Source organism: Mizuhopecten yessoensis, unplaced genomic scaffold (assembly GCF_002113885.1).
Source record: "Mizuhopecten yessoensis strain PY_sf001 unplaced genomic scaffold, ASM211388v2 scaffold10621, whole genome shotgun sequence".
NCBI classification, from domain to species: Eukaryota; Metazoa; Mollusca; class Bivalvia; order Pectinida; family Pectinidae; genus Mizuhopecten; species Mizuhopecten yessoensis.
The window spans coordinates 444421-467209 of NW_018408638.1; the positions used below are offsets into that span (position 1 = coordinate 444421).

The 22789-nt window shown below is 37.9% G+C and overlaps 1 long non-coding RNA gene across 1 annotated transcript; it reads right to left on the reverse strand.

The window, feature by feature from the left end:
• Positions 1-9961: 9961 nt before the first annotated feature.
• On the reverse strand, positions 9962-13336 carry LOC110461464. The gene is made up of 2 exons (XR_002464133.1): positions 13131-13336; positions 9962-11134 (listed from the first exon to the last, which is right to left on the reverse strand). It is a non-coding gene; the product is annotated as an uncharacterized LOC110461464 (long non-coding RNA).
• Positions 13337-22789: the final 9453 nt, after the last annotated feature.

The window sequence follows — 22789 nt, forward strand, 5'->3', positions numbered from 1 at the left end:
TCTGATCTTCATTTCTCATTTTGTTTTCTGGATTGAGATAGCTATTTGCAAGTATTACTGTTCTCTGGGAAATTTTTGTCAGCAGTTAAACTTTTGCCTTTCATAATGAGAGAAAATGTATTATGATAACGAATACAAGTAACCAGCAAACCACATTACATTTTGTTGTGAAATTGACATGGGACAAACAGATTTCACAGGTGAAGAGTGAGGCACAGTAGTTTAGTGGTAGGATGCCTGGCTCATGATTGAAGGGTTGTGGGTTCCAGTAACATCGAGACACTGTGTTGTATCTGTGAGCAAGATACTTTATTCCGCTTGTTCCAGTCTTCTCAGCTGTAAATGAGTACGTGATTGAGCAGTGCTAGAATTGTTGAATGCTAGCTGTGAGTGCCAAAATGGTAGCACCAGCTGTATGCTCCCCAGGGAGTTAAAAAAGATATCGGCTGGTTGCAAAGGCCCTATAACCACGGATAATAATTTGTGAACAGCTTTGAGACGACCTACGAACTAGGTTGTGATAAAGCAGTATAATAAGAACCTAAATTTANTATAACTCAGGTGACCGCTAAGGCCCTTGGGCCTCTTGTTATTAATTTGACTTAAGTTTCCATGTGGACAGTATCATAATGAAGGAATCATCCATGATGGGTTATGTAATTATAACACCTGTAATGACAGTTTGTACTTCTTTCAGTTGCCCAATTATTTAAAAGGAGAAGAAAATGCTTAAAAGCACCACTGGTCTGAAAGGTAAAATGATATTGCATAACGTCCCTTAACCCATCAACCTTTTTTTAATATTTCTCTTAAATGATTTTGCCTTTTATTTCAGTCCTATCAAAATCATGTGATTTTATCTGGCAATAAATCAAGATTACTAGGTATAAGCCAAACATGTCCAATACAGCACAAGAGAAATGTAGGCAAATGCTATTTCATCATTTCTTTAATAAGCTCCTGCTTCTTTGAGTCGGGTGTTAAGAGTTGGCCACTTAAGGTTATTAAAGGAAAACTAAGATACTGTAAATGGCAAGACAATTATGCAGAGTTTGTCTCCCTTTAATAATATGAAGTGGACCTGCAAATGTTTATGCAGGCCTTGCAAGGCTTTGCTAACGCTGGCCTGAAAGCAGCCTCAGAATACTAGGTCCGACCTTATTTCAAGAGCAACTTTGGTTCATCTGTTTGGACCGTGATACACGAATGCGGCCTAGAACCTGTCCCAATCTTTGACCCAATGGTTGGGGTGATATATGTTGATATAAACCAAAATTTAAATAGATCTACATTCAGACCCAGAAATACTAGTATCACTGTTCATTGATGGAAATGTCCTAAAGTGATATGTTGCATGTGAATTTCAGGTGACTGCTATAGGAACTAAGGACTTAGTTTATTTTAGTCAGACACACCCTGGGTACCGTAACTGGTTAGTAAGAGGTATTAAACTTCATTGAAAATCAAGGAAAATCATGGCACATGCATTGTAGTGCATCTTATACTTATAGATTACAGATATTGAAGATGGCTTACATATACCCTAATTTAATGTAATGCCTTAATTTGATATGAAGGGCAAACTCTACTCACTTACTTCAGGAAATAGATTAAAACAGAAATAGACATAGAAATTGCACAATTTTCTTTGAAATAGCACATATCTACCTGCATATCTCCATACGAAGGATGAAACATTTATCATTCTTCCTTACAAAACTTTAAATATTGCACCTATGTTCTTGTTATCATAAAGCTGAAACTGAAACAGTAGACCTTGTTAGTCCAGACACTCAGATCTAGATCAACAGTGGAACTGTATTAGTCCAGACACTCAGATCTAGATCAACAGTGGAACTGTATTAGTCCAGACACTCTCAGATCAAGATCAACAGTGGAACTGTATTAGTCCAGACACTGTGATCTAGATCGACAGTGGAACTGTATTAGTCCAGACACTCAGATCAACAGTGGAACTGTATTAGTCCAGACACTCAGATCTAGATCAACAGTGGAACTGTATTAGCCCAGACACTGTGATCTAGATCGAGAGTGGAACTGTATTAGTCCAGACATTCAGATCTAGATCAACAGTGGAACTGTATTAGTCCAGACACTCAGATCGACAGTGGAACTGTATTAGTCAAGACACTCTCAGATCAAGATCAACAGTGGAACTGTATTAGTCCAGACACTCAGATCTAGATCAACAGTGGAACTGTATTAGTCCAGACACTCTCAGATCAAGATCAACAGTGGAACTGTATTAGTCCAGACACTCAGATCTAAATCGACAGTGGAACTGTATTAGTCCAGACACTCAGATATAGATCAACAGTGGAACTGTATTAGTCCAGACACTCAGATCTAGATCAACAGTGGAACTGTATTAGTCCAGACTCTCAGATCTAGATCAACAGTGGAACTGTATAAGTCCAGACACTCTCAGATCAAGATCAACAGTGGAACTATTAGTCCAGACACTCAGATCTAGATCAACAGTGGAACTGTATTAGTCCAGACACTCAGATCTAGATCAACAGTGGAACTGTATTAGTCCAGACTCTCAGATCTAGATCAACAGTAGAATTGGTTTAGTCAAGACACTCTCAGATCAAGATCAACAGTGGAACTGTATTAGTCCAGACACTCAGATCTAGATCAACAGTGGAACTGTATTAGTCCAGACTCTCAGATCTAGATCAACAGTAGAATTGGGTTAGTCAAGACACTCTCATATCAAGATCAACAGTGGAACTGTATAAGTCCAGACACTCAGTTCTAGATCAACAGTGGAACTGTATTAGTCCAGACTCTCAGATCTAGATCAACAGTAGAATTGGGTTATTCAAGACACTCTCAGATCTCGATCAACAGTAGAATTGGGTTATTCAAGACACTCTCAGATCAAGATCAACAGTAGAATTGGGTTAGTCAAGACACACTCAGATCTAGATAAACAGTGGAACAGTATTAGTCCAGACACTTAGATCTAGATCAACAGTAGAATTGGGTTAGTCCAGACACTCTCAGATCTAAATCAACAGTGGAACTGTATAAGGCCAGACACTCAGATCTAGATCAACAGTAGAATTGGGTTAGTCAAGACACTCTCAGATCTAGATCAACAGTGGAAATGTATTAGTCCAGACACTCAGATCTAGATCAACAGTGGAACTGTATTAGTCTAGACTCTCAGATCTAGATCAACAGTAGAATTGGGTTAGTCAAGACACTCTTAGATCAAAATCAACAGTGGAACTGTATTAGTCCAGACACTCAGATCTAGATCAACAGTGGAACTGTATTAGTCCAGACTCTCAGATCTAGATCAACAGTAGAATTGGGTTAGTCCAGACACTCTCAGATCTAAATCAACAGTTAAACTGTGTTAGTCAAGCTAAACAACACTGTACTGTTAATCAACTGTAACAGACATGTGACATCCCCATCACAGCTAAACAACACTGTACTGTTAATCAACTGTAACAGACATGTGACATCCCCATCACAGCTAAACAACACTGTACTGTTAATCAACTGTAACAGACATGTGACATCCCCATCACAGCTAAACAACACTGTACTGTTAATCAACTGTAACAGACATGTGACATCCCCATCACAGCTAAACAACACTGTACTGTTAATCAACTGTAACAGACATGTGACATCCCCATCACAGCTAAACAACACTGTACTGTTAATCAACTGTAACAGACATGTGACATCCCCATCACAGCTAAACAACACTGTACTGTTAATCAACTGTAACAGACATGTGACATCCCCATCACAGCTAAACAACACTGTACTGTTAATCAACTGTAACAGACATGTGACATCCCCATCACAGCTAAACAACACTGTACTGTTAATCAACTGTAACAGACATGTGACATCCCCATCACAGCTAAACAACACTGTACTGTTAATCAACTGTAACAGACATGTGACATCCCCATCACAGCTAAACAACACTGTACTGTTAATCAACTGTAACAGACATGTGACATCCCCATCACAGCTAAACAACACTGTACTGTTAATCAACTGTAACAGACATGTGACATCCCCATCACAGCTAAACAACACTGTACTGTTAATCAACTGTAACAGACATGTGACATCCCCATCACAGCTAAACAACACTGTACTGTTAATCAACTGTAACAGACATGTGACATCCCCATCACAGCTAAACAACACTGTACTGTTAATCAACTGTAACAGACATGTGACATCCCCATCACAGCTAAACAACACTGTACTGTTAATCAACTGTAACAGACATGTGACATCCCCATCACAGCTAAACAACACTGTACTGTTAATCAACTGTAACAGACATGTGACATCCCCATCACAGCTAAACAACACTGTACTGTTAATCAACTGTAACAGACATGTGACATCCCCATCACAGCTAAACAACACTGTACTGTTAATCAACTGTAACAGACATGTGACATCCCCATCACAGCTAAACAACACTGTACTGTTAATCAACTGTAACAGACATGTGACATCCCCATCACAGCTAAACAACACTGTACTGTTAATCAACTGTAACAGACATGTGACATCCCCATCACAGCTAAACAACACTGTACTGTTAATCAACTGTAACAGACATGTGACATCCCCATCACAGCTAAACAACACTGTACTGTTAATCAACTGTAACAGACATGTGACATCCCCATCACAGCTAAACAACACTGTACTGTTAATCAACTGTAACAGACATGTGACATCCCCATCACAGCTAAACAACACTGTACTGTTAATCAACTGTAACAGACATGTGACATCCCCATCACAGCTAAACAACACTGTACTGTTAATCAACTGTAACAGACATGTGACATCCCCATCACAGCTAAACAACACTGTACTGTTAATCAACTGTAACAGACATGTGACATCCCCATCACAGCTAAACAACACTGTACTGTTAATCAACTGTAACAGACATGTGACATCCCCATCACAGCTAAACAACACTGTACTGTTAATCAACTGTAACAGACATGTGACATCCCCATCACAGCTAAACAACACTGTACTGTTAATCAACTGTAACAGACATGTGACATCCCCATCACAGCTAAACAACACTGTACTGTTAATCAACTGTAACAGACATGTGACATCCCCATCACAGCTAAACAACACTGTACTGTTAATCAACTGTAACAGACATGTGACATCCCCATCACAGCTAAACAACACTGTACTGTTAATCAACTGTAACAGACATGTGACATCCCCATCACAGCTAAACAACACTGTACTGTTAATCAACTGTAACAGACATGTGACATCCCCATCACAGCTAAACAACACTGTACTGTTAATCAACTGTAACAGACATGTGACATCCCCATCACAGCTAAACAACACTGTACTGTTAATCAACTGTAACAGACATGTGACATCCCCATCACAGCTAAACAACACTGTACTGTTAATCAACTGTAACAGACATGTGACATCCCCATCACAGCTAAACAACACTGTACTGTTAATCAACTGTAACAGACATGTGACATCCCCATCACAGCTAAACAACACTGTACTGTTAATCAACTGTAACAGACATGTGACATCCCCATCACAGCTAAACAACACTGTACTGTTAATCAACTGTAACAGACATGTGACATCCCCATCACAGCTAAACAACACTGTACTGTTAATCAACTGTAACAGACATGTGACATCCCCATCACAGCTAAACAACACTGTACTGTTAATCAACTGTAACAGACATGTGACATCCCCATCACAGCTAAACAACACTGTACTGTTAATCAACTGTAACAGACATGTGACATCCCCATCACAGCTAAACAACACTGTACTGTTAATCAACTGTAACAGACATGTGACATCCCCATCACAGCTAAACAACACTGTACTGTTAATCAACTGTAACAGACATGTGACATCCCCATCACAGCTAAACAACACTGTACTGTTAATCAACTGTAACAGACATGTGACATCCCCATCACAGCTAAACAACACTGTACTGTTAATCAACTGTAACAGACATGTGACATCCCCATCACAGCTAAACAACACTGTACTGTTAATCAACTGTAACAGACATGTGACATCCCCATCACAGCTAAACAACACTGTACTGTTAATCAACTGTAACAGACATGTGACATCCCCATCACAGCTAAACAACACTGTACTGTTAATCAACTGTAACAGACATGTGACATCCCCATCACAGCTAAACAACACTGTACTGTTAATCAACTGTAACAGACATGTGACATCCCCATCACAGCTAAACAACACTGTACTGTTAATCAACTGTAACAGACATGTGACATCCCCATCACAGCTAAACAACACTGTACTGTTAATCAACTGTAACAGACATGTGACATCCCCATCACAGCTAAACAACACTGTACTGTTAATCAACTGTAACAGACATGTGACATCCCCATCACAGCTAAACAACACTGTACTGTTAATCAACTGTAACAGACATGTGACATCCCCATCACAGCTAAACAACACTGTACTGTTAATCAACTGTAACAGACATGTGACATCCCCATCACAGCTAAACAACACTGTACTGTTAATCAACTGTAACAGACATGTGACATCCCCATCACAGCTAAACAACACTGTACTGTTAATCAACTGTAACAGACATGTGACATCCCCATCACAGCTAAACAACACTGTACTGTTAATCAACTGTAACAGACATGTGACATCCCCATCACAGCTAAACAACACTGTACTGTTAATCAACTGTAACAGACATGTGACATCCCCATCACAGCTAAACAACACTGTACTGTTAATCAACTGTAACAGACATGTGACATCCCCATCACAGCTAAACAACACTGTACTGTTAATCAACTGTAACAGACATGTGACATCCCCATCACAGCTAAACAACACTGTACTGTTAATCAACTGTAACAGACATGTGACATCCCCATCACAGCTAAACAACACTGTACTGTTAATCAACTGTAACAGACATGTGACATCCCCATCACAGCTAAACAACACTGTACTGTTAATCAACTGTAACAGACATGTGACATCCCCATCACAGCTAAACAACACTGTACTGTTAATCAACTGTAACAGACATGTGACATCCCCATCACAGCTAAACAACACTGTACTGTTAATCAACTGTAACAGACATGTGACATCCCCATCACAGCTAAACAACACTGTACTGTTAATCAACTGTAACAGACATGTGACATCCCCATCACAGCTAAACAACACTGTACTGTTAATCAACTGTAACAGACATGTGACATCCCCATCACAGCTAAACAACACTGTACTGTTAATCAACTGTAACAGACATGTGACATCCCCATCACAGCTAAACAACACTGTACTGTTAATCAACTGTAACAGACATGTGACATCCCCATCACAGCTAAACAACACTGTACTGTTAATCAACTGTAACAGACATGTGACATCCCCATCACAGCTAAACAACACTGTACTGTTAATCAACTGTAACAGACATGTGACATCCCCATCACAGCTAAACAACACTGTACTGTTAATCAACTGTAACAGACATGTGACATCCCCATCACAGCTAAACAACACTGTACTGTTAATCAACTGTAACAGACATGTGACATCCCCATCACAGCTAAACAACACTGTACTGTTAATCAACTGTAACAGACATGTGACATCCCCATCACAGCTAAACAACACTGTACTGTTAATCAACTGTAACAGACATGTGACATCCCCATCACAGCTAAACAACACTGTACTGTTAATCAACTGTAACAGACATGTGACATCCCCATCACAGCTAAACAACACTGTACTGTTAATCAACTGTAACAGACATGTGACATCCCCATCACAGCTAAACAACACTGTACTGTTAATCAACTGTAACAGACATGTGACATCCCCATCACAGCTAAACAACACTGTACTGTTAATCAACTGTAACAGACATGTGACATCCCCATCACAGCTAAACAACACTGTACTGTTAATCAACTGTAACAGACATGTGACATCCCCATCACAGCTAAACAACACTGTACTGTTAATCAACTGTAACAGACATGTGACATCCCCATCACAGCTAAACAACACTGTACTGTTAATCAACTGTAACAGACATGTGACATCCCCATCACAGCTAAACAACACTGTACTGTTAATCAACTGTAACAGACATGTGACATCCCCATCACAGCTAAACAACACTGTACTGTTAATCAACTGTAACAGACATGTGACATCCCCATCACAGCTAAACAACACTGTACTGTTAATCAACTGTAACAGACATGTGACATCCCCATCACAGCTAAACAACACTGTACTGTTAATCAACTGTAACAGACATGTGACATCCCCATCACAGCTAAACAACACTGTACTGTTAATCAACTGTAACAGACATGTGACATCCCCATCACAGCTAAACAACACTGTACTGTTAATCAACTGTAACAGACATGTGACATCCCCATCACAGCTAAACAACACTGTACTGTTAATCAACTGTAACAGACATGTGACATCCCCATCACAGCTAAACAACACTGTACTGTTAATCAACTGTAACAGACATGTGACATCCCCATCACAGCTAAACAACACTGTACTGTTAATCAACTGTAACAGACATGTGACATCCCCATCACAGCTAAACAACACTGTACTGTTAATCAACTGTAACAGACATGTGACATCCCCATCACAGCTAAACAACACTGTACTGTTAATCAACTGTAACAGACATGTGACATCCCCATCACAGCTAAACAACACTGTACTGTTAATCAACTGTAACAGACATGTGACATCCCCATCACAGCTAAACAACACTGTACTGTTAATCAACTGTAACAGACATGTGACATCCCCATCACAGCTAAACAACACTGTACTGTTAATCAACTGTAACAGACATGTGACATCCCCATCACAGCTAAACAACACTGTACTGTTAATCAACTGTAACAGACATGTGACATCCTCATCACAGCTAAACAACAGTGTACTGTTAATCAACTGTAATAGACATGTGACATCCTCATCACAGCTAAACAACACTGTACTGTTATATACTGTAACAGACATGTGACATCCCCATCACAGTTAAACAACAGTGTACTGTTAATCAACTGTAACAGACATGTGACATCCCCATCACAGCTAAACAACAGTGTACTGTTAATCAACTGTAACAGACATATGGCAACCTCATGACAGCTAAACACTCATTATTTTCTGATTTAAGTGAAAACAAAACTCTAAATAAATAATAAACTGTAAATTGCTGTTTATTAAAACTTATCAAAAACAGATCTGTTAATTTGTTTTAATTAAATTTGTGTTGCATTTGTATAAAATAATTCATGCAGTCTATTTTATATTGAAATTTAAAAGAATATTACACAATCATGTTTTCAGGTCAAATTGAAATTTAATAAGGCAAGACAACAGCATTTATTTCCAATGTACATCCATATGGTGACTTAAGGGATTACATATTGGCAGTGCATTTTTTTTACTGTTGATATCATGTACACAAGAAATTGTAATAATCACCTTTTCCTCATATCAATGTTTATTTTACATGAATCATTCAATAGCAGATAAAACATACAAGAATTTTGCGTAATTATATGTGTCGCCTGTCCCGCTTTGTCAATATATTAAGCATTTGACATAGTATATAAGGAAACGGACCTAAACGCAAAATCATAACATTGATTTTTTTTAAAGTCCAGAAATTGGAGTTTTTTACCAAAAAAATGCAGAAATCAATGTAATGTTTTTAGTGCAGTAGGCTCCACTACCCATGCTACATCTATGATCAAGGTTTTGTTCGTGTAGCTTTGTCAGAAACAGAACTAAAGGCAAAACCTTAACATTGTTGACGCCGCCGTTGGAAAAGCAATGCCTATGTGTCTTTCCAACATCCGTTGTAGGCGACACAAAAATGAGGTTTGCAGTCAAGAAACTTTTAAACACATTAGAAGAATCAATATCTCAATCTTAATTGGAAAATGAAGCATACAATGCAATGCAAATATATGTTTTAAAAATTTAATGAGCTTAAATTGACCTTTCTTCTGTTTAATAACTAAATAAAACTAGCTGCATGGTAAGGTCTAAGAATCGGTTAATTCAAAAATCCCTCTAAAAGGCAACTCAAGCTACTTACTAAGAATCAAGTTAATAAAATGGCATAGCATAATAAAAGGTTATGCATACTGATGAACACTAAAACATACAAGCACCAAGGAAATCAGGTTAACCAAATTATATAAACAGACTTCAACATGTAATATGTATATTAAAATCTAAGAAACTAACATATCATTCTATTTTTTATATGCTATCAATACAGGCAAGAATAAAAAAAAAACAGGCCTACTACATATCAATCATCCATATTCTAATATTAGTTAACAATCGTATATCAACTCCACATCCTTGCGACAAGTTTCTACCTAATTATAACCATTTGTCCTTTTACTATTGGCTAATTAAGCTTTTAAGGTTTAATGTAACATAGCTTTACATTTACTGCTTATATACATATAACAAAATCACAGAGTCACCTAGGTAGCTGAATGCTTTTTTCTTAAAATCCAATCATCAAAAGTTGTTAATTAATTTCAAATTCAAACTTTCAAGATCCATTCACAAGCTTTAAACTCAGCAAGCGCATCTTCTGACATGGATGTCCTCATCAAATATATACATGGGCAATCAATGGCACTCGCAGGTAAGATTTAATTCCTTGTTTTTCCTTTTCAGATCATATCTGTTGTTATTCTTTGGCTTTTCATGACATTGAAGTGATATGATTCATGAGTGTACAACATTAGTCAAGTCTGCAGAACTCGTCCTCCTCCTTCTCCCACAGCCTGGACTATAATATAACAGCATCCTCAGATAAAATATCCTCTGATGTAGCCGTATTATCCAGTTTTAATTGACTGATTAAAGGGGTCTGCTCCGTAGACATAATATGCTATGGTCTGAAGCAGTAGTCTGATGTGTCCAGGTAACACAGAACAACTGGTGTACACACACATGGCTATCACTGCAACCAACATGGAATCTGAAACGTTGTTAAGGTAAACTGTTATAAAACAAGATGTATCAGTATACATATTTTATTGATGACTTTTACCTCATTTTGACATCCTACAGTAATGTTGACCTTTGGTCCGGAAAGTAGCATGTACAGTAAGTGTTCAGTGATCATACCAATGATAACCAAGTTGACTAAAATATCTAATATGCAGTTTACTAGAATTTTAATTCACTCAGTTTGTAACATCTTTTTTGACTGAACAATGAACATTTTACATGTATTTTATGAAAATAAGCCTCAAACTGTCCATTATGTAGTGGAAGAAAGGACAGGTCATGCCTAGGCCCGTAAAAAGAACATTTTCCAGTGAAATTCTTATAAACAATATCATTGATTACACTGCCACACCAAGTTTTTGTGTCAATGCTTATACATGTACAGTAAAGTGGAACTGGACCAGATTGATGGAGATTTTGTTGACAACCAGGAAGCTCAATTAGTAGAGCGTCCACCTTATAGAGTTTGGGTGGAGGGGTCCCGGGTTCAAACCCTGGTCTGGCCAATTTGGTCATGCATTTTTCCATCTTCTGTACACATGTTACAGTGGTGCCGTGCCTGAGACCAACCCTTGTTTCAAGCATAGGGGTGTTGTGAATAGTTTTCTTTGGGGGCCTCAGTTGATCGCCGGCGACCATGTAGCTGAGCCCAATTGGTAGAGCGTCTGTCCAGAGTTTGGAGGGTCCCTGAGGTTTGAACCCAAGTCTGGCCGTGCATTTTACAATCAACAAAAAAACTTAAAGATGTATAGTCCTGTCTATGTTCTCCTATGTAAGTCCTATCACAGACTTAGACTAATCTAATTCTGTGGTCCTATTAAGATACACATGTCACAACAAAGGCCATAAGCTTTGCAGCTGTTCATCCATCTTCACTAGCCAATTGTATCATGATCATTGATGTCCTCAATTTGATGGATTTTATAATGATACACATGAAGACTTTTTACACGTTTGATTGACTGAGAAACACTATAAGTATGTGACATGCTGTCGATAGCAAAAATTGGAATTCATCATTACTACCACGGACTTAGATAATCTAATTCCGTGTTATCATGGTTATTACGTAATCTATTTTTACAAAATGTAACTAATTATTGTCATGGTATAAACATATGGTCTGGAGCTTATGTTGCCTGCTTAATGGATTATTTTGAGACATACTATCAGCCTGAAGACCCTTTATGAAAAGTAGAGTCATGTACACACAAGACACGCCGTTGATCGTCAATTTTGAATTAGGCCTAACCAGAACTATTTTTTTTACCTGGACATCGATCGATACTTTTAATTTTCCCTAAAATCCTTCTCTATAACTGTCCACGAGAAGATCGAAAAGTGCTTAAGTCATAATTGTTAGGCAAATTGTCGTCTTGTAGAAAAGTATCATTAAACCAGTCCAGAGATTGATGAAAAATACGTCCCAACGAATAAACAGGTTGGGCACAAAGGCGCATATGGGTAATAATCCTGCATTTGGGTAACATCTTTGTATGTTATGGTTGAATGCACATTGAATCTACTTTCACTATCCTATATAAAAAATCAAATTTTGTACTTCACTTACGTTATTGAAAATCCCCATATCTATTGGTTATTTCAAACAACTTTTGGTTGAACAGTTTTCGGTTTTGAAAGTATTTCACGACCTTTGAAGCCTTAGAAGAGTCAGGACATCTAAAATCACGAAAATGTCAAAATACGAAAAAACGTTCAACCAAAATTTGTTTATAATAACCATATAAATAGCGATTTTTAATAAAGATAGTGAAGTACAAAATTTTGATTTTTTATATAGGATAGTGAACGTAGATTCGAAGTGCATTCAACCATAACATACAAAGATGTTACCCAAATGCAGGATTATTACCCATATGCGCCGTTGTGCCCAACCTGATCGATGTCTATATTCGGGTGCGGTTTCGTCTAAACCCATAACGGGTTTTCTATGAAAAGGATACTGAACGTCCGTACTTCCATTGGTTCCAACATGTATAGTGATGTTACTAATGTGTATTGTAGGTAGAAATATCGAATGGACGCCTTTATCCTTTCAAAAACCATCGTGGATAATCTGTTAGGTATGTTGATGTTGTCAAATTGCTTCAGGATGTAACATCAGTTGTTAGTCGTTGTCACAAGAATGTTTGAGTAGTACTGTTGCATTCAAGCGCTTAAATGATTTAATCACTTCAATTTATATTGTCGTCACNGGATAGCGAGGTAACATAAGTGGAAGTGCATACAATACATACATTCATTAAAAAAAAAAACGCCTTTTCACGTGATGTCCCTTTAAGATTGTCGAAACGAAAAGTGAAGCATCGATTCCTTTGACCAGAAATAGAATGATTTTAGTTCAAACTGATGAATGCTAGTCTTTTCGGTAACAACTCGTTTCGGGAGTCCTGACGTCGTTTCGGGACTTACTCGAGTCGTTTCGGGACATATTAAAAATATAATCAAAATATAAATGAATGTTACATGTTACTTTTCTCTTTCCTTTGTAAAATCTGTGTAAACACAGCTTTCGTCGTAGCCTATTAGCAATGACGTCACGATTTATGTGTACACAAGAGCCGACAGTTACCTGATTGACAACATGTTGTTAATTTGATGAAACTAATCCAGAGGAACGAAAACCAAGTACCGAACGCGCGCTCAATATCAATTAATCAATCAATTATTTTTACATATTTTTTTTCGTTATTGAAGGTTCCTTGTCTGATATCGTGATAACATGTTTTAATTTTACTCTTTTCCCTATTAATGTGGCCAACTTGATCAAGTTTCCCTTTTTACAAAAGTACTAATTTGACAGTAAATTCTGCACATAAAAGGTACAAAATTTTACAATGTAGACTATAGTAGGGTGTGTCTGCATTATCACACATTTTCTGTCTTTATCAAATCTCTGCAATAAAGAGGACAACAACAAATGTTTTATTCTATTTTTATATCATATAACAAGTAATATACAATATAAAAATGTATACCATATACATATAACAAAGTTTGTAACAATAAATAATTATAAACAAATTAACACATAAAAAAAACCAAAGGTAACAATATGATATACATTTTTGTATAAAAATTGAATTGGGCTGGTGAATGTTGGCGTGACATTCAACTACCTCTGATGCGATTCTTAAGGGGCGGAGATATTAAATACATGTGCATTCTCTTTGGCTCGGGATAGGGCCTAACATTTAAGAACATGATTGCAGTTACAATAAATGATATATTTCACATTTTTTACCTGATATTAACAGTCGAAATTTCCTATGTAAAATAATTTTGCAAGTTACATCTCACAACTTGAATTTAATGCAAGTTGTTTTTTGGCTAGAATATGGCCCATATAATTACCTCTGCACGGATCGTGATTGAAGTGAGGATTCCAAGTTCGCCGGGATGAATGTGTTGTTTTCTGCCCTCGGTGTAGGTCTCACATCTCTGTATAACTTGTATACATTATTAAAGTTGTCAAATTTCAAACAATTTATATTTTGATAGGGTTTATTTCAGTTTCTAAGTTTAGTTACCTGAACAGTGTAGCTGTAACCTTTGCTATCTACAAGCGTCTTGTTGCCACGCTTGGTCCCGTTGTCTACCTCATGGTATGTTGTTAGCTGATCATCGGTAGGTTCCACATCATCCAGTGCTGATGTGTCCAGTGGCAAGGAATCCTCCTGTGTTGGCATAACATCTCTGAAGGACGTTGATGTGAGAATCTTTTATGACTCTTGCTGATATATTCAAGCAATCTTCCTACTGTATGTATATGTTTAATTCTTAATAACTACAATTTTAACTAAATTAAAGTGATCTCTTACAGCAATTTGATACAATTTCACTTACACATGAGTATGATATGTTTACTCCTATTGTTTCTGATCATTAATTATAAAATTAGTCTCTTTAAATCTAGATAGCAAACATTCTATTAGCTTGTTTTCATCAATGATATAAGATGTTGTAATATAACCCATCCAAGGGAGATAAGTTCCTGATTGCTTCGTTAATTCTACCAAGTTATATAATTACCTCCCTTTATTAGTCAAACACAAATTTGTTTTGTTTTGTTTCAGAATTCCTATTATATGGATTTTATTCATGGACTTAATACATCAGATGTGACATAAATAACGCCACCATAATCTTTCACACAGTTTAAGTCTTCAATTTTTTGACAAGAAGAGGTTTAAAAAGGGGAAAGTTATTTTATTGATTAAAACAGTTATGAAAATATCTTGTAACACAACGAATCTTAAAAATTAAGTCTGTGCGACGCACATCTCGTCAACTAAACTCATTAGCTGAGGCCTGTTGGTTGTGATTTAGTGTGAATGCATTACATACAAAGAATTAACATTAAGAATTAAAAACATCTCGCGGAAGCTATGTCTACCATCATGATTCAGGAAGACGAATAATTCCTTTCACATGATGTTGTCTCTCTCTTTACCAACACACTCATTGGCGATGCACTTAGAATCAATCGAAACCGCTTATAATTAGACAGATAATAGCGCAAAAACACAACCCTCCAGATTCAGGATAATGGATTTGCTGGAATTTGTGCTGACAATCCACATATTTTAGTTTCCGAAACAACATCTATCAACAACGCTTCGGCACTGCTATGGGTAGTCCCAGTGTCTCCCATTGTGGCCAATTTGTTCATGGAACATCTGGAGCAAGAATAAATAGCCACTGCCCCCATAGAATGCAAGCCTAGCTTATGGAAACGTTATGTTGACGACATACTTGAGATACTCAAGAAGGGTCACAGAAGGGTTTGACCACACATATCAACACCATAGATGACACTTACAACATCAAATTACATGTGAGGAAGAAACCAACGGCACAATGCCCTGCCTAGACACTCTACTGGTAAAGAAAGAAGACAGAACCGTGAAGCCTCAAGGTATTGGTATATAGGAAAAAAGACCCATACGGACCAATACCTGAGCTTCAAATCTCACCATCGTTTACACCAGAAGTTAGGCGTCGTACGCACATTGCTCAACAGATGAGAACATGTGCATATCCGGAATGGGCCCTAAAACGAGTTCCAAAAACAGTGTCAAAGTAAGGAGAAGAACAAGAAAAGGCCAATCAAGGATAAGAACAAAACCAAATTTCAAGTGGTCATCCCATATATAAAGGGTATATCCAAACTCATTCAGAGAATATATCGCGATCATGACATAGCAACAGCCATGAAGCCCCACAAGACGCTTCGCAATATCCTAGTACATCCTGAGGATAAAACACTTATATGTGTATAGTTTAGAAAAAAAATCAACCAGTATCTTTTAAAAAGTATTGTTTGCGTCTTCTTAAGACACTTTAATCAAAACATCATCTAGAAATGTTCTAGATTTATATTTGAAAATTATTTGATGTCGGTCTGAAAGTACTGCTGTACAATCGCATGATGATTGTATGTAGAGACTGACAGTTACCAAAGACTAATTTTTACATGAAAAAGTAGAGTAAATTAACAACACATGGCCTCTGTTGAATACGTTTTCAAGCCCAAAAAATCGTCCCAACTTGTCAGATGTTTCCCGTTGACGTGCAAGATGATCAGAGATGTACAAACTATCCAAAAGTCGGGGGAGGGGAAGACAACAGCTGAAAGCCATGGACCCTCTCATCCGGACCCGATGAAAAATCGAATTTTGGGCACCGATTTGGAAGTTTATATTTGTTCAGGCCTGAGTCTTTATTGCGATTCATGTAAATTGATCTTATATTAGCCGATCCCAGCCATCTTACTCAAACAGCATTAACCAGTTTCTTCAAGTTATCGAAAATTAACTAACACAAGTAAGAAAAACATTTATTTGAATGTTAATCATTGTTACACACACACATTTTGAGCTGTTCGTATCTGTACGACTTGTGTAACAACAACATGCAAAATATTACATTGAAACACTTACATTACTTGTAAATTAGTTAAATGTTTGAAGGTGGCGAAACTGCCTGTACCTTTGAGCAAAACCACGGAAGGCCTGATGACGTCACAAATGTTCTTTTGTACTGGTGCTCGTCGGCATTTTGATAATGTGTTTTTGGACAAATTATAACCTAAAACCCTTACTAATATGACGAAATTGTCTACACTAACGTTACTGTATTTCTGCATTATAAATTAATTTTAGATGCCATACATTTTCATATGTTACAATAACAAAATGACAAAGCATGCATATTAGCGAATGTAAGCACGGACTTTAGATTGCTATCTAAGTCCGTGGTGTAAGGGGGCTGTACAAGTTCAACTTGTATGGGATGAAATCGGAAGACGCCTGCGAGCTTTCATTGGGCACATCCAAAATAAGACGCGAGAACGAGGAACATCCTCCACACGTGAAGAGATGGACCGGGTGACGTAAACACTCTTTATCCCTCAATGTATTGATCAGACCCCTGTGGGTTGGGCGCACCGAATCAACACATGTATCAACTGCATTGGAGTGTGAGCGGCGGGGGAGTCTGCATGGGTAGTCTGAGGAGTGGCAGGGGGAGTCTGGGGAGTGGCGGGGAGTCTGGGGAGTGGCAGGGAGTCTAAGGAGTGGTGGGGGAGTCTGAGTAGGGTGTGTGTGGGTTGTTTGTCGAGGACAACCCGATGTGTAACACGACAGAAGGTTCATTGCTATAAAACGATGCCAACACTTTATAAAACACACACATATACATATGATCAAGGCAAACACTTCTTCTGAACTATTAGACATTTGAATTGAATTCATGGAGAAGTTAAGGATATCAGGTCCAGCGTTAGTCAAACTCAACGACAGACTTGCTCGCATTGAGAATACTTAATAACTGACCGTTTAATGCAAGGACGAAGTGCGCATGCCCTTTGTCCACTGACAAAACTACATGGTGATGACTACGATTTGAGAAGCAAAATGGACACTTAACACGTTCTGATATTGTACAAGGACCGTAACTGAAGTCCCCCAAACTGCTACTAGATTTGGAAAGGACGCACAAGAAAGACCTCCCAATACCATAATAAATAATAAACAGACGATATATATGTAAATTTCAAGCATTAATAATCCAGGTGATGATGGGCATCTTCGGAGTTATGTTTGCAGTGTTATTACTTACTATACACCTATATACATATATATTTAAATATCGTCCAATCAGAGGTATCCTAACACTGTTCCTTGGGGACACAGACTTGATTGTAGCCACTCTCGAGAGATCTACTCCGATGGATACCTAGACCTGTTGATGTGGTTTAGGATGTGAGTAGGGTACACATACCTGTTGACGTGGTTTAGGATGTGAGTAGGGTATACATATCTATTGATGAGGTTTAGGATGTGAGTAGGGTATACATATCTATTGATGAGGTTTAGGATGTGAGTAGGGTCCACATACCTGTTGATGTGGTCTGTTGGTGTGGTTTAGGATGTGAGTAGGGTATACATATCTATTGATGAGGTTTAGGATGTGAGTAGGGCACACATATCTGTTGATGTGGTTTAGGATGTGAGTAGGGTACATATACCTGTTGGTGTGGTCTAGGATGTGAGTAGGGTACACATACCTGTTGATGTGGTTTAGGATGTGAGTAGGGTACACATACCTGTTGATGTGGTTTAGGATGTGAGTAGGCGACACATACCTGTTGATGTGGTTTAGGATGTGAGTAGGGTACACATACCCGTTGATGTGGTTTAGGATGTGAAAAGGGTACACATACCTGTTGATGTGGTTGAAAATCTGAGTAGGGTACACATACCTGTTGATGTGGTTGAAGATGTGAGTAGAATACACATACCTGTCGATGTGGTTGATAATGTGAGTAAGGTACACATTTCTGTTGATGTGGTTGAAAATGTGAGTAGTATACACATACCTGTTGATGTGGTTTATGATGTGAGTAGGGTACATATACCTGTTGATTTGGTTTAGGATGTGAGTAGGATACACATACCTGTTGATGTGGTTTAGGATGTGAGTAGGGTACACATACCTGTTGATTTGGTTTAGGATGTGAGTAGGGTACATATACCTGTTGATGTGGTTGAAGTTGTGAGTAGGGTACACATTTCTGTTGATGTGATTGAAAATGTGAGTAGGGTACACATACCTGTTGATGTGGTTTAGGATGTGAGTAGGGAACACATACCTGTTGATCTGGTTTAGGATGTGAGTATGATGTGGTTTAGGATGTGAGGGGTACACATACCTGGTGATTTGGTTTAGGATGTGAGTAGGATACACATACCTGTTGATGTGGTTGAAGTTGTGAGTAGGGTACACATTTCTGTTGATGTGGTTGAAAATGTGAGTAGGGTACACATACCTGTTGATGTGGTTTAGGATGTGAGTAGGGTACAATTACCTGTTGATGTGAGTTAGGATGTGAGTAGGGTACACATACCTGTTGATTTGGTTGAAGATGTGAGTAGGGTACACATACCTGTTGATGTTGTTTAGGATGTGAATAGGGTACACATACCTGTTGATGTGGTTTAGGATGAGAGTAGGGTACACATACCTGTTGATGTGGTTTAGGATGTGAGTAGGGTACACATACCTGTTGATTTGGTTGAAGATGTGAGTAGGGTACACATACCTGTTGATGTGGTTTAGGATGTGAGTAGGATACACATACCTGTTGATGTGGTTGAGGATGTGAGTAGGGTACACATACCTGTTGATGTGGTTTAGGATGAGAGTAGGGTACACATACCTGTTGATGTGGTTTAGGATATGAGTAGGGTACACATATCTGTTGATGTGGTTTAGGATGTGAGTAGGGTACACATACCTGTTGATGTGGTTAGGGATGTGAGTAGGGTACATATACCTGTTGGTGTGGTTTAGGATGTGAGTAGGGTACACATACCTGTTGATGTGGTTTAGGATATGAGTAGGGTACACATATCTGTTGATGTGGTTTAGGATGGGAGTAGGGTACACATACCTGTTGATGTGGTTTGGGATGTGAGTAGGGTACACATACCTGTTGATTTGGTTGAAGATGTGAGTAGGGTACACATACCTGTCGATGTGGATTAGGATGTGAGTAGGGTACATATACCTGTTGATGTGGTTTAGGATGTAAGTAGGGAACACATACCTGTTGATGGGGTTTAGGATGTGAGTAGGGTACACGTACCTGTTGATGTGGTTTAGAATGTAAGTAGGGTACACATACCTGTTGATGTGGTTCAAGATGAAAGTAGGGTTCACATACCTGTTGATGTGGTTATGGATGTGAGTAGGATACAAATACCTGTTGATGTGGTTTAGGATGTGAGTAAGGTACACATACCTGTTGATGTGGTTAGGGATCTGAGTAGGGTACATATACCTGTTGGTGTGGTTTAGGATGTGAGAAGGGTACACATACCTGTTGGTGTGGTTTAGGATGTGAGTAGGGTACTCATACCTGTTGGTGTGGTTGAGGATGTGAGTAGGGTACACATACCTGTTGATGTGGTTTAGGATGTGAATAGGGTACACATACCTGTTGATGTTATTCTCGAGGAAGTGATCAAATATTACTTTTGTGAGATACATACATTGAAGAAAGTGTTAGCATATTGTTTTAATAAGAAAAAAAATGATGTTAAACAAAGAACGCGTAAGCCTGTCGCCTTCTTTGAATGTGGGCTTTACATATATTCACCAGTGTCTTATATTCTAATAATATAAAAATAATAAATAGTGAATTAATGTGAACCTAAACGATTTGGTTTCACAATGCTAGTGAAACGGGCTATCAATGAAAGTTATACTACAATACGGCCCAGCAGTGAAAGTTTAAAGGTGTTGACGAAGAGAGGCTTGTATCTGACATGGACCAAGCTCCATGGAGTAGTGTTGAAGTATTTGATGACATTGATAATGTCTGGTCTACATTTTAGGAACTGTGTGGGTTTTTTTTTTATTATAGACGGACACGCACCTTTGACTGAGAAGCGTATTAAGGCACATGCCGAACACTTTTGTGGAATGAACTTAGTGATGTTATTAAACAGTCGTGCAGTGTAGATGTTTTTAAAAAGAAATACATAGAAATGTTTTACAGTAAGTAATAAGTGTGATACGTAATGATATCTGTGATATTTATCAATGTATATATGCATCTTTTATTAAGATTGTATTTATTATCATTCTACCATTATAATTATCTTATTAATTCTGTACAAGTAACATATATTTATAACAGGGCCGTTTTGTTTGTTTGTTTGTTTGTTTATGTTTAACGGCCCATCGACGGCTGTGGTCATTTAGGGCCATGGTGATTTATTTTTTTTGATTTTTTTGATTTTTTTTAACAAACATGTGAATAGCAAGGATAAAATTAGACAAAATAGTTCATTTTAAAAGCATTCGCATTTTATGTGTAGATAATTAAAAATAAAAAAGGGGGTTAAAATAATAAAAGAGATAACGAATAGATGATATGGAATATGTGATATATATAACGTCAAAAAGGGTAAGGTGAGTTAAAAGACATCAGAGTCTATAGAATAGACCGATGTCTTTCAAATAGTTAAATAATGCCTTCGAGTCCACGGAACTGAACAGAGTTTTCATATCCGGGACTCGAAAGTAGTTATCACGAATGTGTTTAAAATCGGAACATTCTATTAAAAAATGTTCTACTGTAAATGGAGAGTCACATGCGTGGCATGAAGGTAGATCTTCTCGTTTTAAAAGGTACGAATGAATAGGATATGTGTGCCCAGTACGGAGCCGAGCGAGGACAACTTCCTCTCTACGATCTTTCCGACTGGGAATAGATGTTTTAAGTTTCGGTTGTACCTTAAAACGGTTGTTGGTTGTCTCGAGAGACCAGCGTTAATTTTTTTGCTGCCATTCATTTTGAATGGCTGTACGAATAGTAGGTTAAAATCTGTGTATGGTAGTTTGATATTTGTTTGTTGGAGATTTAATGCATTTTTTGCTGCCCTGTAAACACATTCGTTGCCTTTAATTCCGACATGGCTCGGAATCCATAGTAAAGTTATCTTTGACTTATTTAAGATACGAGATATTCGAAGAGCAAGGTTTTGTATGAGTGTGTTTTTAGGATCTCGTAACTGTAAACTCTGTAGGACAGATAGAGAGTCTGAACATATGATTGCCTTTTTAATGCGGTATTCATCGATATGGTCGAGGGCCAAACCAATGGCGCATGCTTCGGCAGAAAAGATGGAGGCGCCGTCTGGTAGTCGAACTGAAGTGCAAGAATTAGCAGTACAGCAGGCTGCTGCCACTTTCTCACCTTCTTTGGAACCATCGGTGTAAAGTTGTGTATGAGAAGGGTAATTCGAAATGCATTCCCGAAAGGAGGATTTGTGTTCTTCGGGCATAACACTTGATTTCCCTCGCTCATGTAATGTAAAGTTAAAATCAGGTGTTTGAATGGTCCACGGAGGAACATCAGATATGTTAAATTCAGCTATGTCCGTCAATTTTATGTTGAGTTCTTGCAGGAAATTCAAAATTCGGATACCAAATGTTGGCAGAAGTTTTTGGTTTTGCGTAAATATGTTTTGGTATTTGGGGTTGAATACTTGGTTGAAAGCAGGATTTTTAGGGTTTGATTTTAATTGAG